Here is a 27710-nt window from a genome sequence, read left to right as displayed (position 1 = left end):
TCCAGCTGTTCGTAGGCCAACTTTCCAAGAGCGATCAGACTAGCCCGGTTCCACTGTGGATCTGTGTCATAAACTCCTTCAAACTTCAGACTCCTCTGCTTGGTTTGAAATACAAGGAAATATGTGTACATCTCTGTCAGAGTCTTTGGAACTTGCTCAACTTCAGGCATCTCAAGAAGAACCTCAAGAACATTAACAGCAATCCAGCAAAACACTGGTATGTGGCACATAATGTGGAGACTTCTTGATGATCTAATATGAGAAATGACTTTGTTGGCAAGTTTCTGATCACATATTCTCCTTCTGAAGTACTCCTCCTTCTGAGGGTCGCTGAACCCTTGTACTTCTGTGACTCGGTCAATATTCTGAGGCGGAATTTGATTGGCTGCTGCTGGTCGAGAAGTGATCCAAAGGAGAGCAGAGGGAAGTAGATTACCCTTGATGAGATTTGTCAGGAGAACATCCAATGACGTGGTCTGTGTCACTTCAGTCAATATCTCATTTCTCCAGAAGTCTAGTCGGAGTCGGCATTCATCTAGACCATCAAAGATGAACAACACTTTGTACTTTCCCTGGCTGGGAAACGTTAACGGCTTTATTTCTGAGAAAAAGTGGTGGAGAAGATCCATCAATGAAAGATGTTTTTCTTTCAGGGTGTTGAGCTCCCGAAAAGGCAGCGGAAAAATGAAGTGGACATCTTGGTTTTCTTTTCCCTCAGTCCAGTCCAGGATGTACTTTTGAACTGAGACAGTTTTGCCAATGCCAGCTACTCCCTTTGTGATGACACATCGGATTGGCTTGTCTTGGCCAGGTAAGGGCTTAAAGATGTCTCTACATTTGATTGATGTCTCCTGTCCAGCTGGTCTCTTGGATATGGATTCAATCTGCCTGACTTCATGCTCCTCAATGACTTTTCCACTACCGCCCTCTGTGATATAGACCTCTGTGTAGATCTTTTCTAGGAGAGCAGAGCTCCCTTGCTTGGGTATTCCTTCAAACACACTCTGGTACTTGTTCTTGAGATTCCTCTTCAGCTCAGTTTGACAAACTACATCCTGTTTATCTAATTCACAAGAAAATAAAACATACAAAATAACCATGTTTAGCAAGCCACTGACACCACAGACATACAGTTCACAACAAATGCAATACTAGGCACTGACACCAGTGACATTTCTGTTTCTCTAATGTAGCGTATTGATGAAAACCAAAGCAAATACAAATAAAGGAACATTTCTTACTTTCTTGCAGTTTGTCAGCGATATTTGTCTGCTCCATGTTCCTCAGGAAGTGCAGTGCCATCTTGAGAGCCCCTTCTCTGGCATCATTCTCATCCTGCTCTTTACCTTCAAAGTTTTCTTGGTAATCTGGACTTACAATATTCTTGAATCTCTTCACCTCATTCTTCACAAAGGTGATGATCTTCTTCTCAAGCATCTAGTGTACAAATATCTGGTTACACTACGGTAATTGAATAGCCCTGACCTATGGTCTGTCAAAAAATGCTCAGATGTTATTCTACAAGCCCATTTACAGCCCTATAATTAAGGTGGAGAATGAAACTGTCCTTTTTGGCAGGTTTAGCGCCCCCTCATGGTTTTCTGGACATATTGCCCTGCAGCCAATGACTACTAATCATAGATTAGGTGGGAATATAAGACTCGATCTGCAAGCTCTTATACAATCACTATACGTGCGATGTAACCTCCCATACAAAAGGCCATTTCACCCGAAAACGACAACACAGACAAGCTTAAAAGTGGCGCTTTAGACATAATTATTCTTCTAGAGGATGGTTTGACGCGAGTAGAATGCATTTTGGCGAGAGTTACGCTTTAAGTTGCACTACGACCATATTATGTTTTATGTTCTATTGTACGATGTTTTGTATGTCTTATTCAAGTTCAAGTACATGGGATCTTAGAAAATAATTTGTTTTACTGTGGTATCGAATTTGGCATCAAGAATCATGTAATATGACTGGTATTGGTACCGACCACTGAATGTTTGGCATCATGACACCGCTATTATGAAGATGGACTTCCTGTAACTGAGCTGAGTGAAGTGGTGGCACAGATTTACCACACCATATTTGATCAGATTTCACCTGTTTACCATATTTGATGGTGGGCTGGGGTATGTGCATTCCTGGAATATTTCATTACAGTAGGGCTTTGTTGAGATTTGCCCGTGTGTGTGTGTGTGTGTGTGTGTGCAGGTGGGTGAAGGATCAAAACAAACATCAATGGTTCTGTGTCCTGCTAGTGGGGCTACATGCCCATCAAGGTCTTTCAGTGGTCCGGCAATCATTGACACAAAATTATTGAAAATAAATCTGAAAGAAAATAAAAACTCTGACTAAACCTTTATGACCACTAGCGGCAGTCATAATAACCAGTGTCATATTAATAATACAAATATTATTATCTATCAGTATTATTATTGTGTGCAAACAGTGCCACAGTGCAAAGTACTATACGGCTATATCCAAACCTGGAATATGTGATTGAGGTCCTCCTGGGTGAACTGGTCACTGACCGCATCAGGGTTGCTTCCTTCATTTTGGCCCCTGAGTATTTAGCATTAAAGGAATAGTGTTTGAGTATTTAGCATTAAAGGAATAGTGTTTGTAAGCCATCTAACAGTCTTTCATGCTTCGCCAGGAGATTATTCTGAAACTTTTTTGGGGTCCATAAATGGAATCAAAGAATGTGCACCTGCACACACACAACACTAGTTGGCGTCCATAGAGCACTGAAAGAAGGGGTCTATTTATTAGCTGCTTGAGTTCAAATATAGTCCTTATCTATTAACATCAACCCTATCTTTAAGGGCAAAACAACACACACTGATTTTAATGCATCCACATCATATTATAAGTGGTAGAAATAAATTAAATCATATTGAGTTTTGTTTTAAGCAACTTAAGTAACTTTTGATGTGCTCGCCTTAAAGTGGACATTACATCTGGTGATATACAGTATGGAATGCTTACAAAAATAGAAAGATGATTTCTTTAGACAAAGTCTCACAAGCCACATTAGACTCATATATAAACCATGCATCTTCTGCATTTGTCAGCAAAACAGTAAATGAGCTCATTTGTCATCCTGTCAGTTAGCATAAGCCGTGTTGTGTGTGTTAAAGGCCATGCCCTTGTCACACATACACACACAATGAAATAATTCATACTTCATAATAAGAGGTCATTAAATGAGAGTGCCAATATAATGTAAGCTGTGAATATTTCAACAATCCAGTCACTGAGTGCTCATTCTATGAGTCTGTTTAAGGACTTGCCTTGTTCCATCTGTGACATCATCTTTGAAGTCTATGAAGCGATCCTCTGACTGGTCACTCTTCATGGACACACAAGTGGGCACAGGTGATGGAGGCCTCTCATGATGGAATGAGCTGTGGTATAAAAAAAACATCCATTCTTCAGTTGACATGTCATACATGTTTCATGGTATTTCATGTTAAAAATATCCTCAAAATGTATAACTATGCATTGTGATAATAAATGACATGTCTGTTGTGGTATAATTAAGCAACAAGCCCCGAGAGGCCGTAGGTTCCACACATTTTAGGACAGCTAAGGGGCGTTGCTAGGCACAGCGCAAAGGGGAGTCTTAGTAGCTGATTAAAACAAGATGTTTCCAATATATATTATGATGATATGATGTTCCTGGTCCTACAGTGTATGTTCCCAGGGTCCTATTTTCCCAGGCTTCTATGTTCCTATGTTCCCAGGGTCCTATGTTCCCAAGGTGAATGAGATTCAGAGTTCCATTAAGAAGATGAAAGAAGCACAAAGAAGGACAAACATCAGTGCACCTTAGTGCCTGGTTTGTTCCACACAGTGTTGGGAATTGTGGCCAAATAGTTCTATCAGACTAGATGATTTTACTTGTCATGGTCTGACAGTTGTTCAGAGGCTTTTTGGCAAACTCCTGGCAAAAAATGGCCTCCATCTGTCCACTCTACCATAAAGACCTAATTGGTGGAGTGCTGCACTGATGTTGGTCCTTCTTTACGCTTCTCTCATCTTCTCAAAGGAACTCTGGATCTCATTCATAGTGACCACTGGGTCCTTGGTTACCTGTCTGACCAAGGCCCTTCGTTCCGGATTACTCAGTTTGGCTGAGCGGCCAGATCTAGGAAGATGTAGGATGCTGCAGATTTTTTTTTAAGTATAAGTATATATACTCTGCACACAGTGAACACACAGTGAGGTGAAGCACACACTAATCCCAGCACAGTGAGCTGCCTGCAACAATAGCGGCGCTCGGGGAGCAGTGAAGGGTCAGGTGCCTTGCTCAAGGGCACTTCAGCCGTACCTACTGGTCTGGGTTCGAACCGGCAACCCTCCGGTTACAAGTCCAAAGCGCTAACCAGTGGGCCACAGCTGCCCCCTACTTTTTTTTTGTATCCTTCCCCAGATCTGTGTCTTCACACAACCCTGTCTCGCAGGTCTATACGGACAATTGTCTCGACCTTGTGGCTTGGTTTTCACTTTGACATACACCATCAACTGTGAGACCTTATATAAAGAGATGTCTGCCTGTCCTAATAATGGCCAATGAATTAATTAAGGCACAGGTGGACTCTAATCAAGTTGTAGAAGCATCACAAGGGCCACTGATAGAGGTAGAATGCACCAGAGCTCAATTGCAAGTGTCATAACAAAGGGTCTGAATACTTACGTAAATGGAATATTTCAGACTTTTATTTTTTATTAATTTACAAAACACTCCACACCTGATTTTTTGTGGAGTGTTGGAGTATTTTGTGTAGATTGATGAAAAAAACCTGAATTGAATCCATTTCAAGATTAGTCTGAAATATAACAAAATGTGGAAAACTTGAAAGGGTCTGAATACTTTCCGGTTGCACTGTATGTTAAGTGATTATAGGGTTGCCAAACGTTCCGTAAAATACAGAATCGTCCCGTATTTGAAAGGAAATAGATGTGTTCAAGTCAAGTCAAGTCAAGTCAAGTCGGCTTTTATTGTCAATTTCTTTACATGCACTGGTCATACAAAGAATTGAAATTTCGTTTCTTACTTTCCCATGCAGACATAGACATGCTTTAAATACAGACATAGACATACTATGGACATAGCCATAGACAATAAACATTAAATTAAAGTGCAAGACTGAAATATAGAACATGTATGTATCAAAATAGAAATATAGGACATATATTAAAAAAAAATAGAGGTAGTTGTGTTGTATATTTCTATAGTCTTAACAGTTACATGAAGTAACTGGGGGGGGGGGGGGGGGTTTGGTAGACAGGATCCTAGTTTCCTAGGTTCCTGGTTGGCTGGTGGGTGGGGGGGGGCTGTCAGTGATGGGAGAGTGGGTAGAGCATCCTGATTGCTTGTTCCGTATTGAACTGATACGGAATGCATTTTGTTCCGTATTATTGAGAATCAACTCAGTGCAAATCCATGATAGATCAGTATAATAAGTTAGACTATGAATGAAGAATGCACGATTCGTATGAGATAAAGGGAAACCTTGCTGCCGTCATTCATCCCTCTCAATTTGTCTGTCATCACCATCGCAACAGAGAATGCACTTTTCGTTTGTGCCACTGTGAGTCACGCAGGCTATATTCTATAAAGTCTATTGGGAGTTTGATCTCTTCACATAGACAACATCAATACAGTAGCTACTAGCTCCGGAGCAACTATAGTTTAGCAGCTTTGAATAATGTAAAGGTGACACCTGTTGAACTCACCTCAGCATGACATTTACTGAAGGTAAAAAAAATGAATCCACACCCAAAGCTGAAAACCCATTACAGGATGGGACATGAAACTAGCTGTAAGAGCTATGTGACTACATGCACAGACTATGTGAAGGTATGCACAAAATGAAAGCAGTTATAGAACCACAGCCTTCCTGTGTGTGTGTGTGTGTGTGTGAGTGTGAGTGAGTGAGAGAGAGAGAAAGAGACTGTATATCTTGTCCTCTAAGTCCTCTACGTGACTACATACAGAGACTGTGACTGTGACATGCACAAGTTCAAAAGAAAGTAGACATAGAGCCACTATTTTCCTATTTGTGTGAAAATAGGCTGGACTAGTCCACTGAAATCTTTCCACACTGTTAAAATCTGTACAGAGTACAATATTTATAATCCTCACCACATTTACATTTATTAATTTAGCAGACGCTTTTATCCAAAGCGACTTACTGATGGGTGCAAACAACCTGCAATTTATGACAACACATGCAAATCCACAAAACGCTAGACAAAACACAAGCAAAAACGTGCATAGCCTATCTATCCTGCAGATGGACTAAACCATTTTGTGCTTTAACAAGTGGTAAGTCTGATCAGACAGTCTTCACTATTTTTTATATAAAAATTTAGTCAGTCAATCAACCAAGTTATGCAGCAAATACACTTTACGACATTCATTATGGCATTTAATTTGGTAATGAAAATATATACTGCACACACTGCCTATATCAATAACAATCAATTACCCATGTCAGATGTAACCTAGGCTAGTCTACTAATATACCTACTGAAACTACCCCTATTGTAAAGTTAAAGTCGTAATTTTTTTTAGTCCAAACCTGTTTTCTCTCTGCGCCATTCCAGGTCACACGCTTGCCTCCTGTTATGTAAATGTGGCGTGTGTCAGGAATTAGTTAGCAGTCTGACATTGCTCCATCAGATACTCATTGCGGTCAGTCAGATGAGAAGAAATATGCAAACGCTTCACTCTTAAATAATCATCGTCGTAGTCTGTATTTAAAAATGTAATTTGCAGTAGGGTGCTATTTAACTTTGCCTTCTAAGAGTGACGCGTCGTCTTCTGTTTGCTTTCGCTTTCCCCTTGACAGTGTTGCTTCCCCTTCCGCACACCTGTGTGTTATTTAATGGCCAACAGATGGCGCCATTTCACTGCTTGCTCACATCAGCCGAAGTTCAGTGCAATGGCGCTATCTGGTGGCCATTAAATATTTAATGTTAGATTAAGTTAAGAAGACGTGACCTCGAAAATGTTGTAGTAGTTCCTTACTAAATTATTATTTTAATCTCATCCAGTGGCGGTTGCTGCTCTTTGGAACAGGGGAAGCTCTGATAAAGAAAATGGTCAATTATTAAATTAATATTATTAAGGTGCTATATTGTTCTTTGAGAACATTATCCAAAAACCCAGAATAGACCAACGACCACGAGCTGTCACAGTAGCCAGAAGGGGCTTCCGAACGTCCAGGGGTTCCAACGTATCCGGGGGTTTGGCTGCAGTGGGACTGTTTGTTGCTGTTTAAGAGTGTGTCCATGAGGACCAGGCGGGGGTGATACATGCTACGTCACCGATTTTGATGAAACTTGGACAGTTTGAAGGGTCCACCTAAAAACCCAAAAAGCCAAAATAGTACAAAATTTGAAACAACCCAGGGGGAGTTAGGACCCCGTCCTTGTAAAAGGCCACATAAAATGCAGACCAGGCTCAAGATAAACGTAAAACATAAATATTGCGGTTACAAAAAAATAGGTAGGGTGTGTAAGAATTGAGTGCTCTCTCCCCCTCCATTTCAGGACACAGTGGACTGTTCCAAGTTCATGAATCTCTGACAGGTTTTAATTTTTCCCTGTTTGACTCTACAAACCCAGATCAGGAGTACTTTATAGTCTTTATATTTGACTTCATAACTGTAAGTAATCCTTTAACAGAAGTGATTGGTTTTAGACTGATAAATAAGATGCATATGTACAGGCATTGAGGGCCCACTCCTGTCTGTGCCTTAGGCCCCAAATCACTGACTTCCCCATTTACAAGAGGTAGTTTGCACTGTTTGCAGTCAACTGCGATTGACCTTGACCATTGACCTTGAATCCCCAAACACAACATTCTCCATAAGAAGTCCACATGAAGTACGGCTGGTCAGCATCAAATCATTACTAACCATAGCCATGAGAAAAGAGATAAAGAGATTGCACAATCTTGCATTCACTGCTGGTAACAGTAACACTACTACACTGCACACATGTCTGTACATTTTGTTCATACATTGTTCATACTACATAGCCATATTTATTCTGCTCTTATAAGGTAACTGCTAATACAATCCACATATTTATATTTAATTTATATTACTCTAAACCACCTCCTATAAACCAACTGTATACTACTTTCTAAACTGCACTATATTTCTTGTCCTGTCTATGCACCACCTGTGTATACTATGTACATCACATTAAAACGTTTTTTGCCACCGTACTCCTCGTGCACCCATTCACTCACCTACATACTGACTGCTGACTACTCATACTGACACGTTTTCTTTACATTTACTTTGTGTTATTAGTTAAATTCTTAAGTTAAAACGTGTGTCCTCCTCTGTTCTTTGATGACTTGGAGCCAGGTTGTAATGCGAGAAATATATAGGCCCGGAAACAGAGAGACATCGAGCTATCCTCACTTGAAAGAGCTTGTGTGGACAAATAGAGTGAAGAGTTAAATGGCAATGATAGTTTTACATACTTGTTAATCTGACTCCATTTTATTAATAATCTGTATCACCAATCAATTACCAAGTAACTAGTTTATCAGCTATGGAAGAGCATGGCACACTACGAGAAGTAGATATATACGATTGGTGAGCAGGTTAACAATTTATTAGGCATTAAGCCTTAAAGGTAAATGTAACCAATATCACTTCAGTTGAATGTACGAGTAAACTCACATGGTCTACTGTAACAAAGTAGAGTAACAAAGTAACAACCAAAGGAACAAAGGAAGCTTATCAAAACACAGAGATAAACTTAACCAGTTAACAAGTTATGGATTAACCCTTTAGGCGCCAGAGGTTTTTTTCCGAAACGATCAATTTTGACATCTTCATTTCAAAAGGCTATATCTTAGACTTTCTGTAAATTAGAGAAATATTAAGGATGACCCAAAGTTTATGTAGAGATTAAATGTTTATATCTAATTTGCATATTATGACGTCATATGGTGGCGGCCATCTTGGATTATAGAATTTTCATGAAAAGTTGCATGTTTGAATGATAAAATGCACCACTTCTTCCCCCCCAAAATGTCCCTCACCTTCTGTATGCTATATTGCACAATACTGAATGCTCAGGTAAATACTAAGTAGTGAACAAACTGTGTAAATCATTACTAATAAATGGCAGAAACAAACCAAATGCATGTAGCGGTAGACTGGCCTTTTGCTGTAGAGATTTTCCATTTACTACATACAGTAGGCACTCTGATTCCATGTATGGGGCACATATATATTATTCAGATGACACACAAACACAAGTAGACAAGACCTGTTTAGTTCAAAAGCTCATTTGCCACGGCAAGGCACAGATCAGGAGTGAGATGACGAGACAAGACAAATGACAATGTTAGTATTTTTTTTCTTTTTGTTGTTTTTGTTGATGTTTTTTTGTTTTTTTTCTTAGCTGACAAAGATACACACATCACAAGGACATGAACACACAAAAAGGAACACATAGTGTATGTCCTAAATGATCAGGGAAATAGATAGCAAATTAACAGTGTAAATCATTACTAATAAAAAAAAATTATGTAGCAGGCCTTTTGCTGTAGAGATAATGACTCCCTATCCCTATCCATACAGGGCCGTCATTCCCATCATCTTGTGATAGACTATGCATGACCTAATGTGTGTGTGTGGGAGAGGGAGAGAGAGAGGGAGAGAGCGTGTCACCACCTCCACCTGCGAGCAGCATGGCCAGATCTGCCTCGCGCGCGCCGAGTGGAGAGAATTTGCGCCGCTCGGACTAGGCCTACTGTCATTCTCATTGCGACTCCCCACACTGCCTCTACGTTCCCCCCTAACTGTCCTATGAGCACTTCGACCTCGTCTAACATACCCAGTGGCATTAGACAAAGGCTCCACCACGTTACCGTCGCCGCGATTGTGGAGAGGCACACGTTCAGAAGACAGAAGCTAGCGCTATGGATATTAGGCTACCTCCAGCCTCGTTCGCCACACCACTAACACCCTGCTAACTTCCTGATGAACACTCCGAACAATGTCGAGTTTAATGTCGACATGGCGAATTTAAAGTCGATACATTGAGATTAAAGTCGACATTACATTTCAACTTTATTCTCGAAATGGCGAGTTTAATGTCGACATGGCGAGTTTAATCTCGTCATGGCAAAAATATTTCTTCCTTCATGTGTGGCCCTAATACTCCGTCGTAATTTTCTCTTAACTCACGCATGATCCAGGATTTATTACACAAGGTTTCAAAATAACTTTACACACAATAACCCAATCTCTATAAAGCACATAATGGGTAGAAAAGCCCAACTATAATATGCAGAACATGCAGAATATGCATTGCACAACACAATTACAAAATTGACTATGCATGATAGGATCTCTCTAGCTGCAGTTGTTCTAATTACACATAAAATGCAAGAGAATGTTTTAAAACAGCTGTGGGAAGATTGCAAAAGAGGTAGAGAAGTGGTATCATTGGGAGTTAAGAGTCCCCTTCTGTGTTATAGTTTATTCTGTGTTATAGCTAGAGAGATCCTATCATGCATAGTCAATTTTGTAATTGTGTTGTGCAATGCATATTCTGCACGTTTTGCATATTATAGCTGGGCTTTTCTACCCATTATGTGCTTTATAGAGATTGGGTTATTGTGTGTAAAGTTATTTTGAAACCTTGTATTAAAAAAAATGGATCATACTTGAAATATTTAAACTTAAAGGGGCAATTGCTCTGTCGCTAACTTAGCCACTTTTTAGAGTTTAAGACGGTTTTAAACTCGTCGGTGACGCAAGAAGTCACGTGACGTCTTAAGCTCCATTGCTGTGTCATATGTACCTGATGTTCACCTGTAGTGTCTCACATTAATTATCTTATGATGCTGATTATGCAAATTGCCCAAAGTGCAACTTCTAGCAACTAAGTTGAATTCCATCCACTAGGCCTATAGATGACATTTCTGCAATAAAACTTTAGGGTACTCAACTCAACAGTTCTGGGTTCAAGAAAATGCAACTTGACTATATACAGGAATCTCTGGACCGAATCTCTTTCCCAAAATGGAGCTGGAGTAGCGAGATTGACTAAAGAGGCCTACCACTGTTAAGTAAACATGAAGTGACTATAACAATTACCAATGTCAGGTAACCTAGGCAAGGCTATATACCTACTGAAACTATCGACTGACTATCGAACTATCGTATAAAAATGTAGTCCAAACCTTTTTTCTCTCTGCGCCATTCCAGGTCAGTCGCTTTCCTCCTGTTATGTAAATGTGGCGTGTGTCAGGAATTAGTTAGCAGTCTGACATCGCTCCATCAGATACTCATTGCGCTCCGTCAGATGAGAAGAAATGAGCAAACGCTTCACTCTTAAATAATCATCGTCGTAGTCTGTATTTAAAAATGTAATTTGCAGTAGGGTACTATTTTACTTTGCCTTCTAAGAGTGACGCGCCGTCTTCTGTTTGCTTTCGCTTTCCCCTTGACAGTGTTGCTTCCCCTTCCGCACACCTGTGTGTTATTTAATGGCCAAAAGATGGCGCCATTTCACTGCTTGCTCACATCAGCCGAAGTTCAGTGCAATGGCGCTATCTGGTGGCCATTAAATATTTAATGTTAGATTAAGCTAAGAAGACGTGACCTCGAAAATGTTGTAGTAGTTCCTTACTAAATTATTATTTTAATCTCATCCAGTGGCGGTTGCTGCTCTTTGGAACAGGGGAAGCTCTGATAAAGAAAATGGTCAATTATTAAATTAATATTATTAAGGTGCTATATTGTTCTTTGAGGGCAAACATTATCCAAAAACCCAGAATAGACCAACGACCACGAGCTGTCACAGTAGCCAGAAGGGGCTTCCGAACGTCCAGGGGTTCCAACGTATCCGGGGGTTTGGCTGCAGTGGGACTGTTTGTTGCTGTTTAAGAGTGTGTCCATGAGGACCAGGCGGGGGTGATACATGCTACGTCACCGATTTTGATGAAACTTGGACAGTTTGAAGGGTCCACCTAAAAACCCAAAAAGCCAAAATAGTACAAAATTTGAAACAACCCAGGGGGAGTTAGGACCCCGTCCTTGTAAAAGGCCACATAAAATGCAGACCAGGCTCAAGATAAACGTAAAACATAAATATTGCGGTTACAAAAAAATAGGTAGGGTGTGTAAGAATTGAGTGCTCTCTCCCCCTCCATTTCAGGACACAGTGGACTGTTCCAAGTTCATGAATCTCTGACAGGTTTTAATTTTTCCCTGTTTGACTCTACAAACCCAGATCAGGAGTACTTTATAGTCTTTATATTTGACTTCATAACTGTAAGTAATCCTTTAACAGAAGTGATTGGTTTTAGACTGATAAATAAGATGCATATGTACAGGCATTGAGGGCCCACTCCTGTCTGTGCCTTAGGCCCCAAATCACTGACTTCCCCATTTACAAGAGGTAGTTTGCACTGTTTGCAGTCAACTGCGATTGACCTTGACCATTGACCTTGAATCCCCAAACACAACATTCTCCATAAGAAGTCCACATGAAGTACGGCTGGTCAGCATCAAATCATTACTAACCATAGCCATGAGAAAAGAGATAAAGAGATTGCACAATCTTGCATTCACTGCTGGTAACAGTAACACTACTACACTGCACACATGTCTGTACATTTTGTTCATACTACATAGCCATATTTATTCTGCTCTTATAAGGTAACTGCTAATACAATCCACATATTTATATTTAATTTATATTACTCTATAAACCACCTCCTATAAACCAACTGTATACTACTTTCTAAACTGCACTATATTTCTTGTCCTGTCTATGCACCACCTGTGTATACTATGTACATCACATTAAAACGTTTCTGCTTTTTTGCACTTCTGGTTAGACGCAAACTGCATTTCTTTTCTCCCATGCTGGCAGAAGGGATGGATGAGTGGCAGTTTCTTTGCTGTGCCTTCTCTTGCACAACACCACCGTACTCCTCATGCACCCATTCACTCACCTACATACTGACTGCTGACTACTCATACTGACACGTTTTCTTTACATTTACTTTGTGTTATTAGTTAAATTCTTAAGTTAAAACGTGTGTCCTCCTCTGTTCTTTGACGACTTGGAGCCAGGTTGTAATGCGAGAAATATATAGGCCCGGAAACAGAGAGACATCGAGCTATCCTCACTTGAAAGAGCTTGTGTGGACAAATAGAGTGAAGAGTTAAATGGCAATGATAGTTTTACATACTTGTTAATCTGACTCCATTTTATTAATAATCTGTATCACCAATCAATTACCAAGTAACTAGTTTATCAGCTATGGAAGAGCATGGCACACTACGAGAAGTAGATATATACGATTGGTGAGCAGGTTAACAATTTATTAGGCATTAAGCCTTAAAGGTAAATGTAACCAATATCACTTCAGTTGAATGTACGAGTAAACTCACATGGTCTACTGTAACAAAGTAGAGTAACAAAGTAACAACCAAAGGAACATAGGAAGCTTATCAAAACACAGAGATAAACTTAACCAGTTAACAAGTTGTGGATTAACAGATACACCAGATAAAACAATACAAACCCAAAAATAGAGAAAAGGGAGAGAGAGAAAGAGAGAGAGAGAGAGGGGAGAGAGAGGGAGAGAGAGAGAGGCAGAAGAGCAAGCCAGAAGGGCCTAGCTCAAGAGGAGAGTGCAGGTGGAAAAAGAAGAGGGCTTTCTCCAAGAGCTATCCTGCTGTATCCCAAAGATCATTTGGATATGCAAGGCCTTCTCACCTGGCCTACAGATCATTGGATAGCTGGTGGAATAGGTGTGGGTGTGGGGCTTGTGACTCTCACACCTAAAGATTACAGTGTAGTTTTTAATCTACAACTAAGCACAAATACATTAAACTGTGATGAGACCATGATCAAACTGTTGCCCATATTACAAGTATTAATTCAAGACCAAACATGAATGTATTATTCTCACAACACATATTTACACAGATACAGATATTCATTAATACTGATTTCAGAGGTAACCAACACTGTATGATAATGAGGTTGGCCTATCTCACCATAAGACATCGAGTAGGCCCAGTACTGAGTTAACCTCTCAGTAGAGGGGCCAGAACAAAGAGCAAATGGCCACTTTATGCATGAGCGGGTGTTGGGGATCTTTGGCCATGGCCAGCTAAGACAATACAGATCAAATACAGGTATCCACACATGTAAATTGAATGCAAAAGGCATTCTTTGGAAATGCAGAAGGTTTGAGCAAAAGACGGGCCTCACAAAGCTAACCTAAGCTCACTAACCTTGGATGGACCTTTGATGGCATGGAATATTACTTTGCTGTGTATGAATCTAACAGCAGGAGAGACGTCAACATTTGATGCAATTTTGAGTTTTTTTTGGCCTGAGGGTATCACCCCCACCTGGTCCTCTTATGGACACACTCTTAAATCTGTCTCTTGTGCACTTGGGTCTGACCTTCAGTGAGAATGTGACTGAATCCTTGGGTGTAGGTGAGAATATTAGCCTAGAAATCCAGACGCTGACGCACCCTAGCGGTAGCAAATGTAATTTGCAGCCAGGGTAGTCTAGCAACTCGCCGTTGGTGTCACGACTCCACGAAACCCCTTCCTCACCTCATCACAGCAACCACAACAGCAATCATCAATCAGATCCAATTCCCCTGTTTTCTAATTGGTTCCATGGTCCACTTACCCTCATCTGCGTTCCAATTATCCTCCACACCTGAAGGCCACTCCCCAGCTGAACTGAATCCTCGTTAGCCAAGCTATTTAAGTTGGACCCAAACTTGCATTCTTTGTCTGGTCTCGTTGGAAGACGCCTTGTTTCTCTGTTGTTCCAGAGCTATCTTTGTTTGTATGCGTTTTTGGTTTTTGTTTGCTGAAATCTCCTTGGTTTTGAATGTCCAAGTTTGCGGAGAGAATTAAAGACCTTCAACTTCACAATACTTACCTGCCTCCGATCTCCTCCTGTGTCTGACGTAACAGAAGACCAGACCAGGCATGGAGCCTTCAACAACCCAGCAAGCAAATGCCTTCCAGGAGTTGAAGGCAGAATTCCGTCCCTGTGCCAATGGAGGTTCCTGTGCCAGTTACCGCTCTCGCTCCAGCTCCTGTTCCGGTCAACGCTCCAACGCAAGCTCCCAATTCCGCACCACAGCTTCCTCAGCTCATCCATGATGCTCCGGTTGCCAACCCAGCGACCTACTCCGAGTCTCCACAAAGCTATAAGGGATTTCTTCTTCAATGTTCACTGATGTTTGAGATGCAGCCAGCTCGGTATCCCACCGAGAGGTCCAAGATCGCCTACATCATCTCCCTCCTGTCGGGCAGAGCACTTCAGTGGGCCGAGACCATCTGGAATACCCCAGGCCCAGTTACCACTACCACTCAGCGCTTCATGGATCACTTCAAAGAAGTCTTCAGTCTTCCTGATGTTGATTCGTCCCTGCAGGCCCGGCTGTATACCCTTCGACAGGGAAGACAGCCCATTACTGAGTATGCCCTGCAGTTCAGAACACTGGCCGCAGCAAGCGGATGGAACGAAGTGGCCCTCATCACAGTGTTCCGACAAGGCCTGAATCCCTCCCTGCGCCTCCATCTGGCTGCGTATGATGACCCCATTGGTCTTGAGCGGTTCATCCAACTCGCAATTCGAGTCTCCCATAGGAGAGAGAGCTGCTTTCTGGGTCCTGGAAGGTCCGTCATCGCCATTGCGCCGTCCGTGAACAGCCCGGAGCAATCAGAAGAAGCCATGGAGGTGGATACCATTCGACTGTCCCCCACAGAGAGACGCCGGCGCATGGAGAACCAGCTCTGCCTCTACTGTGGAGAGAAGGGTCACATGATCTCACGCTGTCCAACTAGACCTCCAAGACCCATGGTGAGTGCAGTCTCTTCTCTTGGCATTCATTTAAAGCCGTTGATCTCTGCCCAGCTTTGCATGTCCGACTTAACCCACCTTGTTCATGCCCTCCTCGATTCCAGCTCAGTGGGGAACTTCATCTCCGGCGCACTCTGCAACCAGCTCCAGATCCCTCGGGTCCAATGCTCCACCTCCTTCACCGTGCAATCAGTAATGGAAAAATCTCTCTACCAGGCAAGTGACCTCAGACATCCTCCCTCCAACTTAGGCTAGGGGCCTTGCATGTCGAAGACCTCTGCTTCCATGTCCTAGAGGAATCCCAGATTGATCTAGTGTTAGGGAGACCATGGCTGATGGTACATGCCCCCATAGTGTCCTGGGCCTCCGGTGAGATCCTGCGCTGGGGTGAAGCCTGCCAAGACCGCTGCTTTCCGCAGCTCCCTCTCTCTAGAGTAGTCCCTCTATGTGCAACGTCAGTGGAAAGCCCAAATCAAAACCACCAAGTCCAGATCCCCTCTCACTACTCTGGATTCCAAGATGTGTTCAGCCCACAACGTGCCACTGCGCTCCCCCACATCGTCCCTGGGACTGTGCAATAGATCTTATCCCCGGACAACCCCTGCCAAACGGAAAAATCTACCCACTCTCTCTCCCAGAGCAGGCTACATCCAATGAGTCCTGCTGAGAGCAATTACGATATCGGAAATAGAGAACTCTTGGCCATCAAGCTGGCACTAGAGGAGTGGCGCCACTGGCTCGAAGGAGCAAAGTTCCCCTTCACTGTGCTCACCGATCACAAAAACCTGCAATACCTATGTGAAGCCAAGAGGTTAAACCCCTGCCAGGCCAGATGGGCTCTCTTCACTAGATTCCAATTCACCATCCGATATCGCCCCGGCACTCTCAATGGTCGTGCAGACGCTCTTTCCGACGCTCTCAGACACTCTCCAGCAAATGCACCAGAAGAACCAGAGAAAATCCTGCCACCCAGTGCAATAGTGAGCCCCATCCAGTGGACCCTGGATGAAGAAATCCGTGAAGCCTCAGTATCTGACCCGGCACCAACCAACACTCCTGCCAACCGGACCTATGTTCCGCAAACTATCCGGCCTTCCCTCCTCACCTCTGCACACTCCATACCAGGCACTGGACATCCCGGCGTCAGCGCTACACTGACCCTTCTGACCCTACTCAGACCTAAATATATAGGCCCCTTCGTAATCTCCCAACAGATCAACCCTGTTACTTACCGTCTCCAACTCCCACCTGAGTATAAGATTCACCCAGTGTTTCATGTGTCTCTGTTGAAACCATGTTACTCACCCTGGGGTTGCTGTGCCTCCTCCATCGCCACTCCTCCTGGACGAGGGTCCCATCTATGCTGTCCGCCGAATTCTTAAATCCCGGCGCCGCAGAGGTCACCTCGAGTACCTGGTTGACTGGGACGGGTATGGGCCAGAAGAACGCTCCTGGGTTCATCGCCATGACATCTTGGACCCTGCCCTGCTCGAAGAATTCCATAGTGCTCACCCCAGTCAACCTGCGCCGCGTCCCCGTGGTCGGCCACCTCGCCGGGCACCCTCGTCCATGGAGATGGTGGCTGGAGGGGGGGGTATTGTCACGACTCCATGAAACCCCTTGCTCACCTCATCACAGCAACCACAACAGCAATCATCAATCAGATCCAATTCCCCTGTTTTCTAATTGGTTCCATGATCCACTTACCCTCATCTGCGTTCCAATTATCCTCCACACCTGAAGGCCACTCCCCAGCTGAACTGAATCCTCGTTAGCCAAGCTATTTAAGTTGGACCCAAACTTGCATTCTTTGTCTGGTCTTGTTGGAAGACGCCTTGTTTCTCTGTTGCTCCAGAGCTATCTTTGTTTGTATGCGTTTTTGGTTTTTGTTTACTGAAATCTCCTTGGTTTTGAATGTCCAAGTTTGCGGAGGGAATTAAAGACCTTCAACTTCACGATACTTACCTGCCTCCGATCTCCTCCTGGGTCTGACGTAACAGTTGGCTTGCGAGCTGGAAATTTTTAATTTGAATCAGGCCAATCACATTGTGTATAGAGTTAGTGGACGGGCTTAACATAATGACGGCAGAGTTGCGATAGTTCCGTGTGAATTCCCTGCTACTTGAAAACAAAAAAGATGGATGCTGCTGCTGGCGAACTGCGCGACTCGAGTTAAGCTTTTTTTTTTTAAGTTGGCAAATGTTTATCAACTAGCCAACTAGCTCCACTGGTGGGAAAATGCATGGGACTCATGAGTTGTAGTGATATCCTATTGCGTGCAGAGGGAATTTGAAAGACAACCGTTTATCCCGCCCCTCGGATTAAGCACTGCCTATCGTGAGTTCCCAGACATCTTGATGTGGGTCTGGCTCGTCATGCTATGAGAATATAACAACAAGGAAGCAAAGCACAATATCTGGCGTGTGGGTGGAGTTTTTCTAACAACCTTTCAGTAAAGGATAGAATCTCATATAGTCCTGCGGGTGAAAGTAACTACTGGAAGCACAACATTCCATCAGAGGAACTGAGAGCAGCAATTGATACAGGAGTCACCATGATGAGGATACTGTTTATCTTCTATTCATTCCAGATTCTCTTTGTAAAATCAGGTAAGGATGCTTTCATATATGATTTAGCCAAAACACGGCACTACATTGGTAGACACACAATCCCGCTTGTGACATTTTGGCATTCACACAATGAATTCAAGAAAACAAAAGACTTTTGCACACCTCTTCTGCACAGGTACATCAGAGAATATCTGAAGCTGACGGCAATGGAATAGAGACTCCCACACACTGTTTCTCTTGCAAAAATGAAAGGAAGGCAATAGCCAATAATTCGGTTCTTTGTAGTTTCACTAGGTGGGTTTCCATTAACCCTGAAAAAGTTTTAACGCTCGTTTTAATGAGGTGTTTTTTCAGACATATCAAAATAGCACTATATCACAAAACTGCAATGGAAACACTTTTTTCGCATATAGATGAGTCACATGACACTACACGCTTTCAAAAAAGGTGGTGCGCATTAGGTCCTACACATTATATGTGGCATGTGCTGCGCTAGCCACTAGATGCAGTGCTTGAAGTGGAGAAAACAAAGTGCCAGTGTGCCAGTTTAGATGGTGAGCATGTCAACTTGTGATATTTGCATAAAATCAGTGAATATTCAACAAGGCCCTCCCTACTTATTAACAGCGCTTAAGTTAAGTTAGCTTGAAATTAGACATTCGCCAGAAATTCAAAACATCGCTTAGCCTGGCTAACGTCAGACCTCATCTCATTGAGATGGGGTCTGGGAACTACACATTCATTTTCTCGTATTTGAGACGTGCACAGTTTCTCATGCTTGGTAGAACGAGCCCTGCTGTGTCAAGGAAGACGGGTTACAGGTGTGAAGTTTAACTTTCAGGAGCTTTATTTTACGGGACATGTACAACCAGCCAGCACACTCCTCACTCTGCTCTGCCTCCAACTTAACGTTCCCCCTAATTATCTTCCCCCTAGATACATTCCCCGGAACCAATCTCATAACAGCATATCCATCATTTCCAAGACATCCACAAGGGCGCATAAACAAAATACAAAATTGACATTAACATATAAAATAAACAAAGCCATAAAATATACAGCTACAGCAGTATGGGGAAACCCAGGCTAAACATAGCTAGATCTCCATCTCAATCAACGCTGAATAAACTACACACAAAGTGCGATGTTCATACTTGGCCAAATTGTTGCAATTGAGCTCACATTCATGCAGCCCACGGCACAACCACGTCTCTTCCCATGCTTTCTGCCTTTTCGTCAGGCAGCTTTTCAAAATAAAAGTCCCGAAGCAGCGCATGTAAAATGATAGGTAAACTGTGGAAAATATTAAATAAGCCAGGATGGAAAACATACTAAAGTGGTTAAAATAATATAACATAAATCAGATGTAATGTAGATAATACTAATGTAATATAATGAACTTGTCAGAAATGTGTGGAATAGGTGCATGAGAAACATTTTAATTCAGGTTTTATGTCAACATCAGACTGGTACTGATAGAATAAACTCATAATTACAACTGTGTATCAGCCATTTGTGAAAATCACTTTTTGCATGCAATTCACGTTATTTTAGTCAAAATCTATGGTCTGGCCTAGTGCTGGTGACCCTAAAAGGATGTGAACATTTAAATTCCACTTATACTGTATGTCAACCTCAGACTGCTATCCACTAAATACACTCATAACTAGATGTATCGCAGAGCGGTACAAAATATGACCGCCACCCAGTCCAGCACACTTTGTTCCTTTTTTTTGTGTGTTTGTAATTGAGTGTGTGCAGTGTGTGGTTGTTTTTGTGTATGTGTGTGTTTATTGAGTGTGTGTGCCTGCATGTAAGTTATTTGTTGTGTGTATGTGTGTGTTTGTGTATGTAGGTGTATTGGTATGTGTGGGTGCATGCAGGGCCGGCGCTAGCCATTTGGGTGCCCTAAGCACAAATGCTTGGTGGTGCCCCCCCCCCCCCCAACCAACCAACCAACCAACCAACCACCACCACCACCAACAAAGGAATAGCAACCATTCAGAATTTCTTAGTTAGGTTCTCTTTATTCCCCAAATAATTGCTGCAAATAAATAATTTAAATAAACAAACATGAAAAGAAATAAATAATATAAAAGTTCAAATTATAAATACCAAATACCACCACAATTACTAAAAACACAGATTTGGAACTGAACATTGTAAAGGCAGAAAGTATTCAAGTATATAACCTTGTAAGTAATAATGTGCACATTTCTTCAGTAAACTAGATGTACCGCAGAGCGGTACAAAATATGACCGCTGCCCAGTCCAGCACATTTTTTCCACAAAAATAAATCCCATTGAAAGGCATATATGATTCTGTCTCACTAAAATGCATTATGTACACTTAATTCTCACTGGTATCTGCTAGACAACAAGTACCAAAACATGATTAGTTCATAGATTTCACATGTAAAATTCATTTTATACAACCCCACCCCCATCTTGCCTGTTCATAATTCTGAGAAATTCTTGAAATGTGTGCGTGTACGTGTGTGTGTGTGTGTGTGTGTGTGTGCGTGCTTGTGTGTGTGTGCCTGCGTATGTGCCTGTGTGTGTGCATGCATACATATGTCTACTGTGTGAGTATGTGTCATACGTATGATTACTGTGAATGCATGTGTGTGCATGTGTATCTGTTTATGCACATGTGTGCATATGGAATGGGTTAACATGACCCCTGGAGGCAAACATACACACAAAATTGGTCATCCTAGGCCCTACGGTTCTCAAGATATTCACAGAAAACTCTGGTGTACGGTCACTAAATGTACACATAAATTTTATTGTAAGGCCCCCCAAAACTTGGCATGCATTCGGAGGGTGTCATAATGATCCTACACTTTCAATTTCGTGCAGTTTTGACCATGTCAGCCAAAGATATTGTGATGAAAACACCTAATTTTTTGCTTTTTAATTTTTAACTAGGTGGCGCTATACATGAAATAAGTGGTAATGGGATGGGTTGAGATGGCCCCTTAAGACCAACATACAAAAAAAAGGTGGTCCTCCTAGGCCCTATAGTTCTCGAGATATTCACAGAAAACTGTGTCTGCCCTACCTTCCTTTCGGGGGGTCCAGTCCAGCGGGGGGGCTACAGATCAAAACGAAAAACGATGATTCCATGCTATCCATGTGGGGTTACATTCCCACCAAGTTTTGTGTACCCCGGTCTTTCAGTGTCCCGGGAATCCTTGACGGAAATTTGGCCATGCGAAAAATAAAAATCTGACTAAACCTATATGACCACCGCTTCGCTGCGGGGCGGTCATAATAATATACATAAGTACAAATAATAATAATAATAATAATAATTATAATTATAATAAAGTGCAAATTTTAAAGTGCAAATAACCATACATACAGTAAGTACAAACTGCACAGTAGAATTTACTTTACCATCTCTATAAAGAGGCCATTCTGCTATTCTATAGAACTATATTACAAACATTTTCACTACCATCAGTTGTCAGAGGCCCTACAGAGGCATACGCCTGCATTTCCTAGCTGCAAAATCAGCTATCAGGTCATCATATGACCGTTTCTGAGCCACGTCCCCATTGATGCTGATGACCGCCAGACCACTTAAATGTTCCTGCCCCATTGATGAGCGCAGGTACGTTTTGATAAGTTTGAGCTTTGAAAAGCTTCGCTCAGCAGAGGCAACTGTGACTGGGAGAGTCAGTGCAATACGAAGAGCAATCCACAGATTGGGATATACCTCTTGAAGCCGATTGTTATGCAGAAATGTCAGCATTTCCAAGGCAGATGTCTGTGGTGAAAGCTGAGGAAGGTTGATTATTTCCTGCATCATCTCAGGTCCATCAATGTCAGCCAGTCCCTTATCCGTCAGTGTCTTGTGAACTTCATTGCAGTGTTTCTTCAAGTCCTCCTTGGACATTCCGTTCACTTTGCTGAAGTCAAGCAGCACTCCATATTTTTCTTTGACCTGATTCATGGTCTCAAACCTCTCCTGTAGTGACATCTCCAGCAGAGTCCACAACACAATTGGAAAAATGTGACTTCAAGCTTTTTAAGGGCATCATTGAGGGGCTCATCAGCAGCTTCGTATGCAAAGTGCCTTATTGTGCTCCTGAGCCTTTTCTCCTTACGCTCTGGTTCTATATTCAGGGCCTCACAGAGTTCCTTGGCAGTTGACACAGTCTCATCAAACCCAGATTGTCTGTCTGTATTTGGAGAGGTTGATTTTGGTACTGTCAATGAGCCTGACAGCAATATCAAGCTGCATGGAACTGGATTGCAGTAGCTGGTTCACCTGGTTTGTAATGGTAAGAAGTTCACACCACACAACAGAGCAAATCACAAAATCTCTCACTTCCTTTGTTTGATTTCAGACAGCTGTTACACTCTGAAGCCTGCTCTCCCATCTAACGTCACTCCAAGATTTCAGAGTGAATTTAACATGTTTTGTTAAAATGGCCCATCGCTGGGTGGCACCAGAGAAGAAATTGAACAGCTTCTGCAAATACCCAAAGTAGCCAGTGGCATCTTGCGAGGACTTGGCAGCATCAGCTATGACAAGATTCATTGTGTGAGCTCCACAAGGGACAAACAATGCTCTTGGGTTCAACTGTAGCAGTCTAGCCTGAACACCTTGCTTCTTCCCTCTCATGTTGGCTCCATTGTCATAAGCCTGTCCTCGACAATTTTCAAAAGGAATGCCAAGCTCCTTCAATTTCTCAAGGACAACATTGGACAGGTTAAGGCCAGTAGTTTTCTCCACATCAATATATCCTAGAAAGTATTCTTTAATGTCTGGTTGCAGTTGAAAACAGACAACGCGCACTATGACTGACATATGTTCTGTGTGACTCACATCTGGACTACAGTCAAGAATGATAGAGAAATATTTGGCCAAATGGATTTGTCTCACAATGGTGCATAGTGTCTCTGAAGAGATGATCTGAATTAGTTCGTTTTGTATCTCATGGCTGAGGTAATGTGTGTGTGTGTGTGGGAACTGTCATCTTTTATTCTGGCCAAATGATTTTCCATAACAGGGTCATATGTTTCCATAAGCTCTACTTCCTTTAAGAAGTTGCTATTGTCTGGCTCATAAAGACGGTCAGAAGAGCCTCTAAAAGACAAATTTCTTGAGGCTAGTGAGAGAGTGATTGAGAGCAAGTGTTTGAGAATCTCTCGCCACATTTTTCTTTTTACCTCCAGTAGTGTCAACTCCTGCTGATCTATTGCCATGCCCTTCTTTAGCAGTGTGTCCAGTTCTCTCCACCTTAGCATGCACTGTGTGTGATCTTGGCTACACTCATGACCCCTCAAACTGGTGTTGATGTTAGACCAATCACTGTGGCCCTCTGCAGTCAGCTTTATATCTTTTGTGCTAAAAAGCTTGCATGCAAAGCAGAACACAGCATTGTTCTGTGGAGAGTACACTACCCAGCTCCTGTGCACCTTTTCTCCATTAGGGAGAACTTTGAACTGGAGGCTAGTATGAAACGCTCTTCCTTCCCGTCCCTTAGGGAAGTTAAAATCAGAGCTGACTTTAAAAAGCCCTCTCCGCACAATTTCCACACGATCAGCATCTACATAGACCTGTAGAGCAGGCTGACCATAGAGCAGGATCAATTGGAGGGGGCACATATGTTTCTGCAGTGTCACTTGCTGATGGCCCCTCAGTGACAGGACTCACTCTGCCTTCAGAAGCGGATGCGGTACCTGGGCTATATGATGGTTGTTGGTCAGGGTTGAGTGTTGTTGCAGAGTCTGCAGAGCTGGTTGATGGTTGTTCTAATGGTTGTTCTAATTCTTCCTCCTGGCCTTGAGTTGCTCCTTGCATGTAACTAAGCATTGACCCTGCATTCAGAAATACAAGACAAAATATTCAGGGATTCTACTAAAATGCATTTTTGATTGAACCATCATACAAACATATTTCACACATTAGTCTTTTAGGTTTATATAGGCCTATGTGTCACTGGAACATTTAAAATTCAAAACTCTATTTTACCTTTAAAAGAGGTCTGATGAGGCACAATATAATAATTCTGTACATAATTTGACAACTCTGTGAATATGAAAATCTACAAACACTGAGATTGTGTTTTTTTTTTTTTTTTTTTTCCTAATTGTATTTTCACCAACAGATGTCGCCCTTGGCCTATGAACCTCTTGAAAATGACCGCATACAACAACTGAACTTATCTAAGGGCCAGTCCACACCGAGACGCTTTTTGGGTTAAACGCAGAGGTTTTGCTTCGTCTTGGCCGAGCGTCCAAACGAATCCTGTAAACGCACTGGCCGAAACCGCACTTTTTTTTTAAACCTGGTCCCAGAGTGGAAAAATCTGAAACCGTAGCCCTTTTGAATTCGTTTGGAAATCATTTGCAATGTAACACTTGAACATGAACATGGCTAGTAGGGTCTTACGTTACAAAATGTATTGACGGTAGTAGTATTACCTGGCATAAGCATAGACATGCATACACGCAAGGGCTACAAAACTAACATTTTTTTATTTTATTTAAAACAGTCTTAACTGCAAGCGATGCGCGAGCATCGTACCGCTGTCGCTTCTTTTTTCCGCCCCCGACTCTTGATGCCTTTTCGAAGCCATGTCTAAGGTGTCTTCCAAATTTGAGATTTGAGGCATAATCGAACAGACCACTGGGAGGTGGGGGAGAGGGGCACCAGAGGGAGACTGGAGAAAGGGCCGCACAGGAGGTTTACCTTTTTCTCGACTAATTTGGTCTAGGCCTATATTACTTTTGTATTGCTTTTGCATATTAACATTTAACATATTAACATATTTTATTTGTTATTTATACTAGTAGCCTACTGTGATTTTTTTTCACGTCCCAGTAACTGTAAGAGATAAGAATAAGTCTGAAATTAATGTCTGCTGCTGTCTTCAAGTTTGCCACTCTGAATAGTCTTTGACATATTTTCTTGGGAGAATTTAAAACCATAAATGGCATACAAATCCTCCATTTTTGAAAATCTTTCATTCAAACTGGTGAGGGCGGTGTCCACTAGGGGCAGACAAACTCTCTGTTAAAGTGCTGATCTGGAGTGGACTGTGTTTCTTCTCTACCCTCATACAGGAACTGGTTGTTTTCCGATTTCTTTTGTCAGGAAATGTCATATTAATCTCAAGGTTTTCTGCTATCTCCCTAGCATCAATGTGAGCGGCAGCAAGTCCATTATCCCTAAAATTCTCCAGATACACTCTCACTGTGCTTTTTTCTCTTTCAAGTGTTTCAAGAGAAACAGTGGGGCTCTGGAGAATTTTGCTGATTCGGTTGATCTGGCACAATATGTTGTACCAGATTACAGTGCACATTACAAAACTCCAATGCTGGTGGCCTTGGACAATGTCTTTGAGTCCTTCTTGTGCACTGAAAGAGTTTCGAGAGCAGACAAAGCTTGTATGATGTCCGGCAGGTGGTAACGCACCACTTTCACACTGTCAATCCTAGCCTCCCATCTGGTCACTGACTTTTTTTTTTTTTTTTCCAAACTGTTTGACATGCTCCTCTAAAAGTGCCCAGCGTTGCAAAGAGGAGCTAAAAAGATTGTACAATCTCTGGACAACACCAAAGAAGGTGATGGATACTACTGAAGATTTTGCAGCATCTGCTACAACCACATTAAGAGTGTGATAGCTGCATGGGACACACAGTGCCTTCTCATTCATTTGCAATATTCTTGCTTGAACCCCTTGTTGATGTCCCATCATATTGCTACCATTATCGTAGGATTGTCCACGACAGTCTGCAATGCTCAAGCTGAACTTATCCAGCTTCTCAAGTAGTGTGTCACACATACCTTTGCCAGTGGAGTCTTGAACATCAACAAATCCTACGAAATGTTCAGAGATAGATGCACCAACTGATTTACTGGCTCACAGTTCACCACTCTCAAGACAACAGAAAGTGTCTCAGTATGACTAATATCAGGTGTACAGTCCATTATGACAGTCAAAAGGGTGAAAAGCACTTTTCTATCTCATCAATTACTTTGTCTCCAATTAGTGCTATAATTTCATTTTGGATTTGACTGCTGAGGTAGTGTACCATTGTTTCCTTGTTTTGGATCCTCCTCAAATGTTCACTCATGACTAGATCAAATTGTGCCATTAATTCTACCTGTGACAAGAAATGGCCATTATGTGGGTCATATAGCACATTTGTCTGCCCTCTCAAAGCGAGATTCCTTTCAGCTAGGTGGCATATTATGGCAATCACTCTGCTGTGACTCCTCTCTAGTGATGCATCTCAAGGTGCATTAAATCCTGGTTAATCTGATCAATGGCTGTTTTAGTTTTGAGCCTCATCTGGAGTTCATGCCAACTTGTCATGCAGGTAATGTGTGTTTTGGAATATTCATGTTCCTTTAGATGTCCAGCCAGATTCCTCCAATTTCTAAAACCTCCTATTGCAAGTGCATTGTCTTGTTTACCAAAAAGTTTGCACGCAAAACAGAATACAGAGTCTTTGATCTGTATAGGCCCTTTTGTGACTAATGCACACACTTCAGTATGGCTAAGAACACTTGGCCATTCTGCAGGGTCTTCTGATGTAGTCAAACCTGTTGTAGTAGCAGGTGACGTGTCATGATGAGGGGTAGGAATTCCTGTCCTGCTAGAGGTGGACGTTGCCGGAACTGATATTACAAAAACAGGGTATACATTGTCATAAGGAATTTACAGGGCATGCTATATGTTATCAATTAAAGTAAAATGTATTGAACTCACAGTCATCAGTATCATAACATGGAATGGGCGCTCGATGTGCCTCTGGTGTCTCTTCCTGCTCATCATGACAGCCAACAGGTTGAGTGGCCACTATCCCACTGCAGGAGGATGTTGCTGGAACTAATATGACAAAAAAAAAAATGTGCCATAAAGAATCTTTACAATTAGCAATTAAGCAGTTACAGTTAACAATTCAAGTGCAACACTGGACTTGGCATTTGGTAGGGGCACTTTATCTGTCTGTTTTGTTATAAATTTAAGTAATGATCCTGAGGAGGGATATGAAAGATGTTTAATTGTTCTCCTTGGGCATAGCTTTCATTATTATGACCGCCGCACAGCGAAGGTTAGTATGTTGATCTTAAGGGGCCATGTCAACCCATTCCATAACCACTCATTTCATGTATAGCACCACCTAGTTAAAAATAAAAAAGTAAAAATGAGGTGTTGTAATCGCAGGTATCTGTGACCTAACATGGTCAAAACTGCACAAAA

At 42.1% G+C, this 27710-nt stretch overlaps 1 protein-coding gene and 2 long non-coding RNA genes across 4 annotated transcripts in view; 1 reads left to right on the top strand and 2 right to left on the bottom strand.

Moving 5' to 3' along the window:
- LOC121715131 overlaps positions 1 to 27710 on the bottom strand; it is a 315706-nt gene that overhangs the window by 27541 nt on the left and 260455 nt on the right. The gene's annotated exons all lie outside the window — the stretch shown is intronic.
- LOC121715203 lies at positions 3337 to 22473 on the top strand. Its single transcript, XR_006033557.1, has 4 exons — positions 3337 to 3416; positions 5945 to 5947; positions 18386 to 18393; positions 22463 to 22473. It is a non-coding gene; the product is annotated as an uncharacterized LOC121715203 (long non-coding RNA).
- The window catches only part of LOC121715206, a 20315-nt gene continuing 10986 nt past the window's right edge, over positions 18382 to 27710 (bottom strand). The window contains exon 3 of the long non-coding RNA XR_006033560.1: positions 18382 to 18528. This is a non-coding gene — a long non-coding RNA (uncharacterized LOC121715206). The remainder of the gene's footprint in view (positions 18529 to 27710) is intronic.

This window comes from Alosa sapidissima, chromosome 8 (assembly GCF_018492685.1).
Source record: "Alosa sapidissima isolate fAloSap1 chromosome 8, fAloSap1.pri, whole genome shotgun sequence".
Lineage (NCBI taxonomy): Eukaryota > Metazoa > Chordata > Actinopteri > Clupeiformes > Clupeidae > Alosa > Alosa sapidissima.
This window is presented reverse-complemented; position numbering and strand designations above follow the sequence as displayed.